General features: G+C 39.8%; 1 protein-coding gene across 1 annotated transcript in view; it reads right to left on the bottom strand.

Moving 5' to 3' along the window:
* Positions 1-11,420, bottom strand: part of LOC124861260 (beta-1,3-galactosyltransferase 1-like) — a 176,313-nt gene extending 164,893 nt beyond the window's left edge. The window contains exon 1 of the mRNA XM_047354832.1: positions 11,153-11,420. The gene's annotated coding sequence lies outside the window, so the exon portion shown is untranslated. The remainder of the gene's footprint in view (positions 1-11,152) is intronic.
* Between the last annotated feature and the right edge of the window lie 4,797 nt (positions 11,421-16,217).

Here is a 16,217-nt window from a genome sequence, read left to right on the forward strand (position 1 = left end):
AAAAAAAAAAAAAAACATTACCAGGGGATCCTCTGCTTGTCCCATCCCAGAGTGGAGTAGTGGAAGAGGATCAGCAGACTTTGCAGCAGAGGCTCTCATGTGGAAACGGGAAGGCAAAAGCAGTCAGCCTGCAACAACTACAGCTGGTGGAGGATGAGATGATAGGAGCTGCTGGAAACCAAGCTTTTTCCCCCTCCAAGCTACACAACTGCTATCAAAAACATGAGGGAAGTGCTCAAAGAAAAATATTTGAAATCATTTAGTTCAGACTTATTTAACACCTGCTTCTTTTTAAAAATGTGTTTTCATGCTAATAAGACTGTTACTTTTTTACTGACTTTAAATTAAATGCCTGGTTGTGTGATATTTTCCATTTCAATGAAACTGGGCAGTATATTACATGCAGTCCTTATGAAGTCCTACTTTTCTCAGAATAATTTATAATATTATTAAGCATCATCTCCATTGTCGCTATGGTTTCTGAGCAAAAAAAAAAAACACCCCGACCCCCTAAGAAGATCTGTAGTCCCTATTGTGTTCCTGTTTTATCATAATGTCCAGGTTTGACAAGCAGACAACCTATTTATGAAACGCATTCATTCCTCTGTACACTACACGCCCTGACAGTGTAGGTTACTGGAAAACGTCTGGGAAAACTGGCAGCTATCCTAAGCCATTTATGCTTGTGAATGATATTTTTTACAGTTCTGTTGAAGAATGGCCTTCAAATTAGAGATTCACCCATTAGAATTTTATCATTTTCCACTGCTATTTGTCGTATCGGAAATCTCCAGAAACATTCAAAACTGCACAAGTGTGAATAAGCACTCTGATTGAACAGTCAATGTGCCACTGCAGAAAATACAGTTTCCTTTTAATCCCTTTTTATGCTTCATTGACACTTTGAATCTCCTTCCCTTTGTAACAACTTCCACACTGAAGAGAACGTGTGTTTTTGGGGGAGGATTAGCTCAGCCCAGTAGTGCTTAGGTATGATGCCTTCACTAATCCGAAAAAGATCAGATTTTAAAACATGAAAATTGACCAACTCCAGTCACCTAATGATTTTTGTGTTTTGCAAAGCTTCGAGGTTTCCCACAAAGATAGAATGCGATTAGCAAGGTTATTATTACTAAAGTAGCAGTCGTGCAGTACCAGCTAGAGGCTACACAAATGTCCAAACCCTGCACGTTCCAAGACACACAGGCTAAAAGCTCAAAATGAGAAAACTTTTCTGTTCTCCATTTAGCCTTTCTGATATCTGCTTTCTCAAATAAGAGTTATCTGCTCTCTCTCACTGATAACAGGAAGGCTGAACGGAGAAAGGCTGCCTGCATGAACTGCAGACATGTGATAGAAAACAGCTTCCTTTTAAATACCTTTCTACATCTCTTTGCTTCCTCTGATTTAGTTTTTAACACCGGATACAAAAATAGCTACATTTTAGCTAAAATAGCTAAATCAAAATCCAGACAAGAGTGTTGTTTTGACCGTGACATGGTAGAGATTAGATGTGGTGTGTCTACCATTGAGAAGATTTCTGATTTTTGAGTTTCTGATCAGCTGGTCACTGGTGAGGGCCAAGCTGGTGAACAGGTGATTCTGGCCACCAACCAATTAGATCATTGCATATCTGCTTCAGCCAGTTAGGGACTTGCCTTATAAACCTTCCCATCTTTATAAGCAGCAACTGTTGCCTCTCCCAGTTAATGCTGATGACTTTCTGCCCTGGCATTGGGCTAAATGGTAGGCTGCCAACCAACAGAGCTGCTTTTATAGAGGTTGTCACACCTGCTGACTATGACATAATCGGTTGCATTCGATTAGCAGCAACTAGTTTTCTATTAAACACTAACAGTGTACTCCCCCTTGATAGTTTTGCTTTCGGCTGTTTGGAGTAAAACACTCAACAATTTACCAGCATTCAGGATAAAAATTAATTACCCAGATAAGACATTAGAAATATTGGTTAAATAAGCAAAAAGTACTAATGAGGAGGACATGTGTAATTTTTAGTGACTCATTTGAATGCTGCTGAGTCAGATTTGGTAAGTACATCTAAAAGTGAGAACAAATCACCAGGCTGTGTACAGTTTAATTCATGTGCTGTTGAAAGGATTGGTGGGTAGAGAAAAATCTGTGATCACACCGTGGTGCTTCTAGATATGAATCTATCATCTGCGCCTGCACCGTCATTTGCAGAGGCGAGAGATGCATGTGGCTAGGCTCCAGCCAACAAGATTATCAGATGATCCAATAAAGTTTGGATGACGGTCACAGACACAGACCCACATGAAAAACACAGCGCTGCTTTCTGAAGCTTGCTGCACAGAGATGCTCCCAGAAAGCAGGACTGAGGCAGAGAGGAGAGCTCAGGGAAGGTGTGGATGAACAGCACAGGTCAGGGCACATCAATGTGAACGCCAGCGAACACCCTGAGAAAAATAAGGAATCAGAGAGGAACCTACTTGCCAGAGCCACAAAAAAATGAAGACCTCATAACGGACGACATGGATTCTTGTTATCAGCAACAGAAACATCATCAGACTGGGTCTAGCTTCTGCTGGTGTTCTTTGGAAAATAATCTAATAAATTTTTTAACTAATACAATGATTTGAATTGCAGATGACTTAATTAAAATGCAGGACTGCCTTTGCGGATGAATCCTTTGAAGACAAAAGCAAACGGCTAAACCGAATCTTGGAGAAATTATTTGCATAGCAGATCTTTCCAGCAGGTACTGAAAAGACTGGATTAAATTAGTTAAGACTGGGTAAAGAGTGTGCATTTAACCAACACTACTTAGGTGGTCTTATTTTTCCATTTCTTTTATTTAGAGATGGACCGATCTGAATTTTGTGAAAGTTATGCAATCGACAATTTTTTATAAAGCTTTGACCTGCATATATCGATTTTAGCTGACATTAGCTGCATGTCCATTGACCATTAAATTGAACAAATTGTAATTATGAAAATAAAATAGCTTAATGAAAACACACCACACACATAAAAAAAACATCCTGTTTTTCGATAAAACGTTTGTGCCCTAAGATGAGGTGTTTTTTTGCCAAATCGAAATTGTATTTCGCAAAACTGCAAAGGAATCACGTGATCAACAACCGGATGTTACTACTGGCAGAAAAGACAAAGAAGACGACAGGAAGTAGTGGCAGGATGATGTTATCGTGTGAGCAAACGTATTCACGTGTGATTTTTATTGCATTTCTTATTTAATAGAAACACAGCAAATTGCAAAATTATGCTTTTTTGACATTAGCAGAATATCGACAAAGTTTTGAACACATTTGTAATGGAAATGCAGCTTCTGATTTCTCCTTTAGAAATCTATATTGCGGATTAGCGTGGCTAGCGTTACAAACACAGCCGTCTGTGTGTGCATTCCTAGAGAATGTAAACTCCAGCTTTACCTACGATGTTCAAAAAGCTGACGGCATTTCCTGAATTTCCCCACTTAGGGACAAATAAAGGATTAGTTTGTTCTTTTTCAATTTAACATGTTCAACACAGAAAGAGTTTGAAAGATTAAGAGGATACAACAGAATAACTTGCCTGTACTACGTTTAACCTTCCTGTTATTTATTGAAAGTCTTGCGTTTTCTCTTACCAACTTTCAGTATGTCTAAAAAATACAAATTCCTCTTCCTCTAACGTCATTTTTAAAATTCTCTGTGATAATGACAGTAAGGTAAGGTAAGGTAAGTTTATTTATATAGTGCCTTTCAGCAATGAGACACTCAAAGCGCAGTAGCCCATATTGAGTTTATTGGGTTTTGTTGCCATAGCAACATGACATTGCTTGGGTATGGTACAATTACTGACTGGAACAAGATCATATCTGAGCTTCCAACAGAGTCAATCAAGCAGAAAATGATCAGATTCTGGTCACCAAACAATTTCCAAATGCATCTTAACTTCTTACCCCAGTTGTTAATGCTTACAAGGTTATATAACTGATTAACATTTCGCCACCAAGTGGGTGCCAGAGGAGTCAATGGCCACCCCTATGAAACTGATGCCTACCACCCTCCCCCCAAAGCCACCCCTTGGAGGCTAAGCTTCAATGAGCTGCAACATTTATTGATTTGACGTCTTCTTTGTCCTTCATAGCATTCCAATTTTAAATGTCTATCACTCACTCCCTACCCTGCATAAATATTGCAACAGTATTATAAAAAGTCCAGACATTTGTAAGTTGCCCCCATCAGGCCGCCTTTGAAAACGTTTTCTAAGCACTTCTCCAGTTCGCAGTAATGTTTTATGGAAGTAAACTTTCAAACCAAACACACCACAGCTTACTGAGGGAATACAGGTCCTTCTCAAAATATTAGCATATTGTGATAAAGTTCATTATTTTCCATAATGTCATGATGAAAATTTAACATTCATATATTTTAGATTCATTGCACACTAACTGAAATATTTCAGGTCTTTTATTGTCTTAATACGGATGATTTTGGCATACAGCTCATAAAAACCCAAAATTCCTATCTCACAAAATTAGCATATCATTAAAAGGGTCTCTAAACGAGCTATGAACCTAATCATCTGAATCAACGAGTTAACTCTAAACACCTGCAAAAGATTCCTGAGGTGTTTAAAACTCCCAGCCTGGTTCATCACTCAAAACCCCAATCATGGGTAAGACTGCCGACCTGACTGCTGTCCAGAAGGCCACTATTGACACCCTCAAGCAAGAGGGTAAGACAGAAAGAAATTTCTGAACGAATAGGCTGTTCCCAGAGTGCTGTATCAAGGCACCTCAGTGGGAAGTCTGTGGGAAGGAAAAAATGTGGCAGAAAACGCTGCACAACAAGAAGAGGTGACCAGACCCTGAGGAAGATTGTGGAGAAGGGCCGATTCCAGACCTTGGGGGACCTGCGGAGGCAGTGGACTGAGTCTGGAGTAGAAACATCCAGAGCCACCGTGCACAGGCGTGTGCAGGAAATGGGCTACAGGTGCCGCATTCCCCAGGTCAAGCCACTTTTGAACCAGAAACAGCGGCAGAAGCGCCTGACCGGGGCTACAGAGAAGCAGCACTGGACTGTTGCTCAGTGGTCCAAAGTACTTTTTTCAGATGAAAGCAAATTCTGCATGTCATTCGGAAATCAAGGTGCCAGAGTCTGGAGGAAGACTGGGGAGAAGGAAATGCCAAAATGCCAGAAGTCCAGTGTCAAGTACCCACAGTCAGTGATGGTCTGGGATGCCGTGTCAGCTGCTGGTGTTGGTCCACTGTGTTTTATCAAGGACAGGGTCAATGCAGCTAGCTATCAGGAGATTTTGGAGCACTTCATGCTTCCATCTGCTGAAAAGCTTTATGGAGATGAAGATTTCATTTTTCAGCACGACCTGGCACCTGCTCACAGTGCCAAAACCACTGGTAAATGGTTTACTGACCATGGTATCACTGTGCTCAATTGGCCTGCCAACTCTCCTGACCTGAACCCCATAGAGAATCTGTGGGATATTGTGAAGAGAACGTTGAGAGACTCAAGACCCAACACTCTGGATGAGCTAAAGGCCGCTATCGAAGCATCCTGGGCCTCCATAAGACCTCAGCAGTGCCACAGGCTGATTGCCTCCATGCCACGCCGCATTGAAGCAGTCATTTCTGCCAAAGGATTCCCGACCAAGTATTGAGTGCATAACTGTACATGATTATTTGAAGGTTGACGTTTTTTGTATTAAAAACACTTTTCTTTTATTGGTCGGATGAAATATGCTAATTTTGTGAGATAGGAATTTTGGGTTTTCATGAGCTGTATGCCAAAATCATCCGTATTAAGACAATAAAACACCTGAAATATTTCAGTTAGTGTGCAATGAATCTAAAATATATAAATGTTAAATTTTCATCATGACATTATGGAAAATAATGAACTTTATCACAATATGCTAATATTTTGAGAAGGACCTGTATGTCCCCTACTTGTCCTTGGTGTTGTTGCAACAGATTCGGGAATCTAAATTAAAAAAAAGGTAAACAAGTTCCTCTCTACATCATTAAATGTTTACAGCGTTTGTAAACTTTTCAAAGAACCTTAATTTGTTGAGGTCACTAACAAACACTAAGCTTTAAAGTGAAACAACCGCTCGCAACATTAGAGTTTTGGACACAAGTTTGATACGGAATGAAATTGTTGTTGTAAATTACAACAGTTTCAAAATTAAATGGCACATTCCCCCTAAATCTGATCAGTATTCCCCATTTCCAGGTTAATGAAATGTCTTAACTTGACAAGGTCATGGATACACCAAGCATGGTAGAGGCAGGATCATGCTGTGAGGCTGTTTCACTGCGAGTGATGCTGGTGGTGCACAAGATGGATAGAATAATGAAGAGCTTAAATTCTTTAACTTTCACTACAAATCCCCAGCTTGATGCTGGAGTCTTCCATACAATTGAAAGCAGAGCTACACAATATATCTGACTGGAATAAATGTAAGGGCCTGCAGCAATGCAATTGCAAAGCACAACGTCGATGAAATATTTGGTAGGCTATTATATTTCAGAAGCATTCACAAACTCCTTGCCAACAATGTAACAATTGTTTTTTTTATGCCCACAGATTAAATAGATCTTATATAGATAATCAAGACCCTGAAAGTCAGGGGAAATGAAGGGGTCATAATAATGATGGAAAAGAAAATGTGGATCAATTGCAAAATGTATACTTATAACAACATTCAGCAGGAGGGGGGCTGCATAATGTGCAGCTAGCAGCCCCAGGGGGGGTCTCAGAACTGGGCAGGCTGCAGTGAAAGTCAGTCACTGCACATGAGGGGGCACACGCCACAAAGCCTGATATTAACAGTCTTAATGAGGCATTTTAAATTATTAAAGAGTGATAATACTGCCAGTTCTACCAAGACACAGTAACAAGCCACTGCTTTTTCTAAGATATTACACAATATATGTAACATATACATTCCTTGAAAGCAATGTAGAACCAGTGAAAGAATAAAGAGAGGAAGCAAGATGAAACAATGTGCTGACTCATTAAATTTTGACTCATAAGTCGAGTATACCTGAGTGTACGTTTTCACCTAACCTTCCACAGTTTTTCCTATTTGCCATCATCGCAGACAATTGCAAGTAGCTTGCAAAAGTATTCAGTGTTTTTACATTTCACCACTCACAAACTTCAGTGCATTTTTAAAAGGATTTTATGTGATAAACTAGCACTAAGTAGCACATAATTGCCAGGTGGGAAGAAAAGGATACGTGGCTTTAAATTTTAAAATATATATATATAAAGTGTATTCAGCCCCCTTTACTCTGTGCAACCAATTGCCTTCAGAAGTCACCAAATTAGTAAATTGAGTCCATCTGTGTGTAATCTAATCTTAGTTGAAATACAGCTCTTAAATATGAACATGCTGCTGCATCATGCTGTGGGAATCCAGGGATAGGGAAGCTAGTCAGAGTCTTATATGTATATTCAGCCCCTTTAATCTGATTTCTCTAAATAAAATCTAGGGCAACCATCTGCCTTTCATTCTTTCTAGAATCACATTTCTCTTCAAATACATCAGCAGGTTTTGGGTGTGTGGCTCTACCATTTTTTTTTTTTGCATTTAGACATTAAAACTTTTATCCATCCTTCTTTGCAAACTATGTCAAGCTCTGAGATTGGTTCAACAACATGTTACCATCAAGTCTTGCCATGGATTCTTAATTGAATTTGGGTGTGGACTTGGACAGGGACATTCTAACATTCCACTTCAGAATTATGAATTACTTTCATAGAAATCTCCAATAAATAAAGTAAAGCTTGTGGTTTTTACCAAAACGTGAAAAGTTAAAGAGGAATGAATCCCTTTTCAGAGGCACTATATCACCATGTTTGCTTCTGCAGTAAAAGCTGTCATTTTACCCAGAAGGAATCTATTACTATTGTCTCAGGCTGTAGCTTCGAACCAGCATTTATGGCACCTCATATTTTGGCACCTCTACGTTGCTGCTTAATGGTGACTGACTCTAATTCCGAGCATGGCGTGAAACCAATGCTGGTGAAAGGAAAATGGGCCTAAATCCAAACTGATAGTCTTCATAAAGTGGCAATTTCCAAAGAAGACTAAAGAAACACAGCTGACATTTGACAAGCCGTGCTGTACTGTTCCCCGAGGGCACCCAAATGCCATCACACTAACAACAACCAACAGCAATCTAGCAACTGACGGATTTTTCCATTAAACAGAGCTGACAAGAAAAGCAGCATCAAAAGTATAAGTACATCGAAGCTATGAAACGAGTTAATAAGCCTGCCGGTAATCCACTTTTCTTTTGCAGTCTTTACAAACACCATTCATCAATGTCACATACAGTTTATCTCATCTTGGAGGGCCTCGCATTGGAGCATAAATCGAATTCCAATCATTTCCAGCACTGAAATACGATGTAATTAAAAAGAATCTGGTTGTGCCTCTGGGGGGATTTTTTCCAGCCAAAAATACACCTTCAATTTCCTATCCTCTGCTACATGTGAGAACTGCATGAAATGATTTAACGTGGAATATCTGAAACAGATCGAAGCTTTTAGTCGCTGGGTAACTCAGGCAGGCAGGATGCCTTCGCAAATAAAAAGCCTCGTGTGAAGGGTTGAATGAGTTAAAACCAAGCGTATTAGACGTGCACCCAGGAGCTGGCTTCCTCTCACAGGATGTCAATAAGATTTAGCTTACAACACAGCAGCTGTAAACAAAGCTTTTATAGATATAAGGACTGTGATCACAGGAGGAAGTGTCTAATAGTGATTTTGTGCTATGACTCCTTTTAAAAAGGCGGGTGGAAACCATTGCTTTTGGCTGAGAATCATTTATCTGTTTCTGATGGTGCATTAGTGGTTTATTGATCTGCAGCAGTTATTATTTTTAAAGATCCAGCAGCTGTGAGATGAGAGCTGGCAAACAGAAGATTCAAGAACCTGTTCCCAGATCAGAACATTTGTTGGGTGTGTGGGTTTCAAATTATAAAAAAGAAAATGATAAGAAAAATCAGCTCATCTGCACTTCAGATCACAAAACAAGACTTCCTCCACTAAAGGTCCAGTTTCTTCTCAGAATATTCCTGCCCTTCAACTCCCTCACATCTTGTCACGTTTCAAGAATATGTATTTTATTGGGGTTGTTTGTGAGAGGCCATCTTTGCACATACAAAAGGTTGACATTTTGTCCTTTATTTGTAAAATAGCTCAAGCTCAGATTGGATAGAGTGGAGCAATTTTATGTAGATTCTCATTTAGATTTAGGTCTGAACTCTGACTAGGCCAGAGGGCCACGTGTGTCTCTTTAGTTCTTTAATCACTTTGACCAAAATCATAAAAAACTAAGCGATGCTTTAAATGCAGTATCCACATGAAGCAACAGAATTACACTTATTAGGTTCTGGAAACAATTATTTTATTCACTTTTTTATCATTATTTGCTTTTTTCCACCATTTTTGATAGACATGAATTTGAAGAAAGTCACTGAATAAGCTTTGTTATTCTTCTTTCACAAAACCTACAAATGGAAATAACATTGTCGTTTTCTTCAAAAGACATCTATAAAAAAAATTAAACCTTTTTATGTAGTCATTTAGCTTCTGCAGCTTTTTTTTTGTAGACGGCAAAACAGCTATTTAGATAGATAAAGTAACTTATCCCTGGACTAACCCATTCTAATTCATGAAAACGCTTTTGTTGAAAACAAATGTCTTTATAGCTCTCACTGTATGTTAAGGGATGTTGTCCTGCTGGAAGGTGAATCTCTATCCCATTGTCAGTGTTTTTTGCAGCCTCCAACAGGTTTTCTTCCAAGATTGCCCTGGATTTAGCTTCATCCATAAACCATCAACTCTGAGCAGCTTTCTGTGCCTGCTGAAGGGAGAGCCTCCTCCTCAGCATGAAAGGGGCTGAATGCATGCATGTATGTTACATATCTCAAATATTTGTTGAACATTTTGTGTGTCTAATGTCAGATCATTTCCTCTGAGGTGCTATTTAGATCAGACTGTTTTCCACCCCTGTGTCTGTTTTTAATAAGTCAAACATAGACACTTTATGTTGGTCTATCACATAAAATCCCAAATAAAAACACCTTGAAGTTTTCTGGTTGCTAAACAGAAACTTAAAAATGATCAAACTATTTTAATAAATTTAAAATGCAATGCATGCTCATAAGTCTAAAGACTGAAGGAACACATACAGTCTCCTATTTGCAGGATTTTGTTACCTGAGCCACTACAGAGGCTAAAAAGAGAGAGTGTGGCAGGGCTCCCAACGTTCACTACCCAGGCTGCCTCTTTAAGGTTGCAAGCCAACAGTTGCTTAAAAGAGAAAAGCTCTCCTGCTCTGGTATTACTCCAGGACTGGAGATGGTGTTGAGAAGGATTGATGTAACCACATCAAGGAGCGGTGTAATTCCAAATAAAACAAACGAGGGTGATCCGTGGCATTAGGGTTTCAGAGCTAGTGTCAGAATAAATCTCTGGAAAGGTATTTTTTTCTGTTCACATTGTGCATTACTATGACCCTTTGACTGGCATGTCACTAAAGGTCGTATCCAGAGCTTTCCTTTTTCGCACTATCCAGGAGCACACTGTGGTGACACTCAGCAGAATGTTGTATGGATCTGCAGCCTGATAAATCGCTTAAACTGATATTAAGCCTCAAAGTGCACAACAGCATAAAAAGGCAGCTTGCTCTCATCTACTTATATGGATTTATTCCCTCACTGTTTTGTTTTACCTTCCTCTGACACACATAAATGCCAATAATCCCAGCTTTAGTGAGCCTCCCTCTTGTTTAAATGATGGCATGCACTTAAAAACAACAGTGATCCCAGGCTTAACTATACTGCTCCAATAGGTAGCAGCTTATAGTAGTTGTCATTAAAATGCAAACATATAACAAGTAACAATTTATCCATGTGATTGTAATCACTGGACAGAGTGCAGTTCCAGATCACAGCAATCAGCGAAGGTCAAATAGCATGTTCTTCAACAAAGCAGCAAGCCTTTAACTCAGTTTCACTCCCACAGGCAGCATCCCTCCAGCCGCTGAAAGCCCGAGGTGACCGTTTTCATCGCCAGAAAACACAGACCCTCACCACAACACACACCCAGCGGTTCTCTCTTCTCCAGACACCTACCCGCAGCTGCGCTCCCAGCTTCCTCCGTGTCAATAACTTGTCCTGATCTCTCTGAGCTCCGTGCTCCCCGCTCCTACTCTCGCCGCGCGGCGTCTTGGGCGCCGCACGCCGCTCTCGTGCAGCCGGTGCAGCGGACCGAGAGGGGGACCGTCCGTCCAATCAGCGGAGGACTGGCGGGGAGGAGAAACTGCAGCCAATAGGGACTCGGCCCCGGCAAAGAGCGGGCGCGAGCGCAGCGGCGACGGGTTTTTGTTCACCGCGAGATAAGACTTTGAAGCAACAGCGCGAGCGCTCAGCATCTGATCCAAACTACACCCACGTCCCGTTTAAACTGCAGGGGAGGTTTCAGCCCAACATGTTCAGAAAGACTCCGTTACTGTAACTGAGTAACTTCCAAAACTATTCACACCCTTCAACTACAACTACAACCACTAACACTTGGTTTTTCTGAGCTTTGACGTTATTTATACATATAGTTGATCTATCACATAGGATCAAGACAACAGCAGTTTCAAACATTGAAGACTGTGGTTGTAACAAAATAACAAATACCAACAACCTTGTTTATTATTTTGTAAATCCATTGCAAGGAAATTAATAAAGAAAACTAAATCTACAGCCTCCTGAACCCTGTTAATGTCCCATTTGTTAGTATGCCAGCTTTTTGCTGCATTCCATTTATCTCAGAAATTTCCAATCTGGAAATATCATGGCAGACAACAGATGGTGCATTTAATTTTAATTTAAAAGTACCCAGCCTAGTATTAGCATTTACCAGAATAAAGCAGATGTCATGCCAATCAATAATGAATCTAATTAAAGCGTTTGAAAGTACAGTATAATTCAGAATTATATTTAAAAAAAACAATCTCAAAACCCAGCACGATTGGCACATAAATAGCCTGCACTCGTAAAGCGCTCTATCAAGTTCAAGGACCCCAAAGCACTCTAGACTACAAGTGGTTGACTACATTGTAGCTACAGCTGCCCCGGGCAGACTGACAGAATGAGGCTGCCATACAATAGGTGCCACCATCAGCATATATAGAACTGTGTCTTGAGCATAAATTGCTAACAGATAAAACAATCTAAGCTTGTTTAGCCTGATCACTGAGCACCACAACTAGCTAATCTGCCTATAGGTTTAAAACTGGATGATGTTTAAGATGGGGCGTGAGGTCATTCCCAAATCCGGGTTTTGTGTTCTGATGCAAATGGAACTTTGCGTTTAGCTTCCTCCAGCCAGAAGTTGATAAACCAGCAGGACTTGCTAACTGTTGTAACGCAGCTAATAACAAACGGATAACTATGTAACTATCAGCACACTTTGCATTAGGCTGCATAAAGAACTTGTTCTCCAGTAAATGTTTTATAATCCTATGTGTACAACTGATATCACTCAATACAAACAGGCAAAAATTGAAAAAAACAAACAAACAGTTTATTACTGCAAGTGTCATTGCAGTTTATTATGCTTGGTAGACATATTGGATTTTAATGTTGGGGTTAGTGAGAAAACTCTGGTTTAAATGTGATTTTAGAAGGTGTAAAAAGGTTTTTTCAGACTTGGAACTTTATGAGGTCAGAGAACAAATGAAAGACACTGTTATATAAAAGGACATACACTCACCGGCCACTTTATTAGGTACACCTTGCTAGTACCGGGTTGGATCCCCTTTTGTCTTCAAAACTGCCTTAATCATTTGTGGCATAGATTCAACAAGGTACTGGAAACATTCCTCAGAAAGTTTGGTCCATGTTGACATGATAGCATCACACAGATGCTGCAGATTTGTCGGCTAATCTCCCGTTCCATCACATCCCAAAGATGCTCTATTAGATTGAGATCTGGTGACTGTGGAGGCCATTTGAGTCCAGTGAACTCATTGTCATGTTCAAGAAACCAGTGTGAGATGATTCGTGCTTTATGACATGGCACGTTATCCTGCTGGAAGTAACCATCAGAAGATGGGTACACTGTGGTCATAAAGGGATGGACATGGTCAGCAACAATACTCAGGTAGGCTGTGGCGTTGACACGATGCTCAATTGGTACTAATGGGCCCAAAATGTGCCAAGAAAATATACCCCACACCATTACACCACCACTACCAGCCTGAACCATTGATACAAGGCAGGATGGATCCATGCTTTCATCTTGTTGACGCCAACATCCCTGCCACGTTCAAAGTCACTTAAATCACCTTTCTTCCCCATTCTGATGCTCAGTTTGAACTGCAGCAGATCGTCTTGACCATGTCTACATGCCTAAATGCATTGAGTTGCTGTCATGTGATTGGCTGATTAGAAATTTGTGTTAAGGTGTACCTAATAAAGTGGCCGGTGAGTGTAGGTCATAATATTAAAAAAAAACAAAAAAACAATAATCCTTTACCAAAGTGGCTGTTTTTCATTTTCAATCATCCTCTTCTTTTTAAATGAAGACTGAAAACTTATATTCAAACTAAGATCTTGAAAATAAAATCTTAATACATTTAAGGTCATATTTGCTGCACAAAAGAACACTTCATTATTAACAGCTGATTTTTTTATGCTTAGTTCCTTTCAACCTCCATTCTATAACACCTTCTGCACATTTTTCTTTTACATGAGAATGCACCATAATTTTGCAATGAAACTCAGGTCGAAATCAAATAAAGGGAGGTCTTGGAGAAAGCAATGAGCCAGAATATTGTGGCCACATTTTCTCAGCATGCTGTTTGTCTGTCATTTGCTGCAAAGAATCCACCGGCTGGCCAAGCCTCACCTTGGCGTCGCTTCTTTCAGGACATACCCCGATATTCTTCTACTGATTTGTAGACGGTATCTGGCAGCTCCTCATTACTGTGCGTATAGCTTACCTCAGTGTACCATAAAGCTTAGTGAATGGTCCTTAAAGAGTTGCCTTATTATATTTTCTATTGGGTTTTGAAAGATAAAATAAAACCCAACATATCTACGATGCAACACAAACATTTGGAGCGTGGTAAGAGATTTGGGTTTGTTATTGTAGATGCAGCTACAGTAGCCTCAAGCTGCTGGCAAGCTGCAATGAGAAGCGGACCGTAGGTGGTAAGATCACTTCTTTCTTTTTCTACACCCCCAGATCTAACTTTAAGCTTTAAATTCACACATGTATCAGAATTTTTAAGGCTCAACAAAGACAAAGCACTGGAATTGGTTTTCTGCTTTGTTGGTTATAAAACGCCAATCAAAAAAACCTAAAAAAAAGATCAATTACACGCCGTTTTGAAATACACTCGTTTTAACAGATATTAAATAATTATTTTCTATTTTTTTTGTAATCCACCTGTTAAAGATACTGGCTTTTTTCAGTCTTTAGTGAATCTAATCAAAATGTTGGAAACAATACAGCACAAGCAGTTATGTTTTAAAAAAGGCCACATTATAAAAGAAGGGCTATATCAATGGCACACACTGATCATTTAACGTTCATATTAGGTCTTCTGAAATATAAACAATCTCGTTGAGGTTTGCATTGACTTACACTTCAGCATATGATTAATCCTAACCTTTAATTCACTTTGTCTTCAAATTAAACCTAAATACAACAACTGGAATTACTGGAATGATATGCAGACAGACAACAAAACAAAATCATGTAAATAAAAAACCAGGCAGCAAACCGAACTCAACAGCTTTCTGGATCACATAGTCATTACCCTTCATCACAAAACCAAAAGACCCATTTCTGTTCCACAGGAAACACAAAACAGCACCAATGTGACCTTTAAAATTAGCACCATGTTCATTACAAACAACATGACCAACAAATGTCACCTTGCCTTGAATACTCTCATTCTGGGTCAGTTTAGACTCCCACAAAGCGGATTCAGATGAAGAACTCCTGGTTGGACCTGAAGCCGCCCCGAACAACCACGATTGTTAGCCGGAGGCCATGCTATGTTTTGTCCTCTTTACCATGGCTTCCTTGATAAAAACATCCAGGGAAAAGGTTCTAGTTTTTGAAGATGTGATTTCTTCAAATATGCCCGGTTGAACGAGGCTAAATTTAGCGCTAACAGCAAAGGAAGTCAAAGGTTAAACTGCGTTTCACCCCACGAGCTCAGCTTGATTGACACCAGATGGTTTTGATTGACACCAAGCAGTCAGGCCTCCTGACAACCAATCAAAACCCAGGAAACCCTGTCAGCTCTAGGCCTGGGGGAAATCCTGTGTACTCCTAAGCAGCTCCTTCTCCCGTCAGTAGGAAACAGAGTGCGCCTACCTAACACCAGGGGGCGCCAATAATTTATTGTTTGCACATACAAAAAATGCAATACAAATTTGAGGGCGGAACCGAGAGATAAAATGGTTCTCCGTTTGCTCATGAACCCCCCATCTAATAACGCCCTGGACACTGGCCATGTTGATCATATCAAAAGCCACCACTGATGCTGAGGAAAAACATTCCCACAGCATAATCCTGCCACCATTTTGTTTCCCAAAATGGCTTGTTGTGAGCTCAAAAACAACTTATTTTTATGCATAAAGGCCAGATAAAGGCCAGTAAACAACTACCATTTGTCCTACAAAGAGATGCTCCAACCTAAGTTGTGAACAACTGCAGCTCCTCTGGAGTTACCAAGGGTATCTAGGCTACTTCTCTGATCGGCGTGTTCCCTCTACAGGCAATTTTGTTGAACTGGATTTTATTTAGGAGTATCAGCATAAAGAGGTGGGATGTAAATGCACACCATTTTCTTTAAATTTAATTGTAACAATTTCTGAAAGGTATGCGCCATTTTCCTTGTACTTCACTATGATGTGCACCTCTGAGTTGATCTTTCACATAAAAATAAAATACAATGAAATTTGTGGTTGACAAAATCAGAAAATAATTAAAGTGGTATGGATAGTGGGGCTCAGTATGTTGATAAGTCAGAGCTCTTTTGGCTGCAAATGTCAATCTACTCAAATTTGCAATTTTTGTTATTTATGTTATGTGCTCCAGCTATGTTCTTCTTTCAACCCATTTTCTAGAACATGTAAACCCACCCCATCACCCCCACATTGTGTCAAGGAAATCATTACTGGAAAAAAG

The sequence above is a fragment of the Girardinichthys multiradiatus genome, chromosome 24 (genome assembly GCF_021462225.1).
Source record: "Girardinichthys multiradiatus isolate DD_20200921_A chromosome 24, DD_fGirMul_XY1, whole genome shotgun sequence".
In the NCBI taxonomy this organism is placed as follows: domain Eukaryota; kingdom Metazoa; phylum Chordata; class Actinopteri; order Cyprinodontiformes; family Goodeidae; genus Girardinichthys; species Girardinichthys multiradiatus.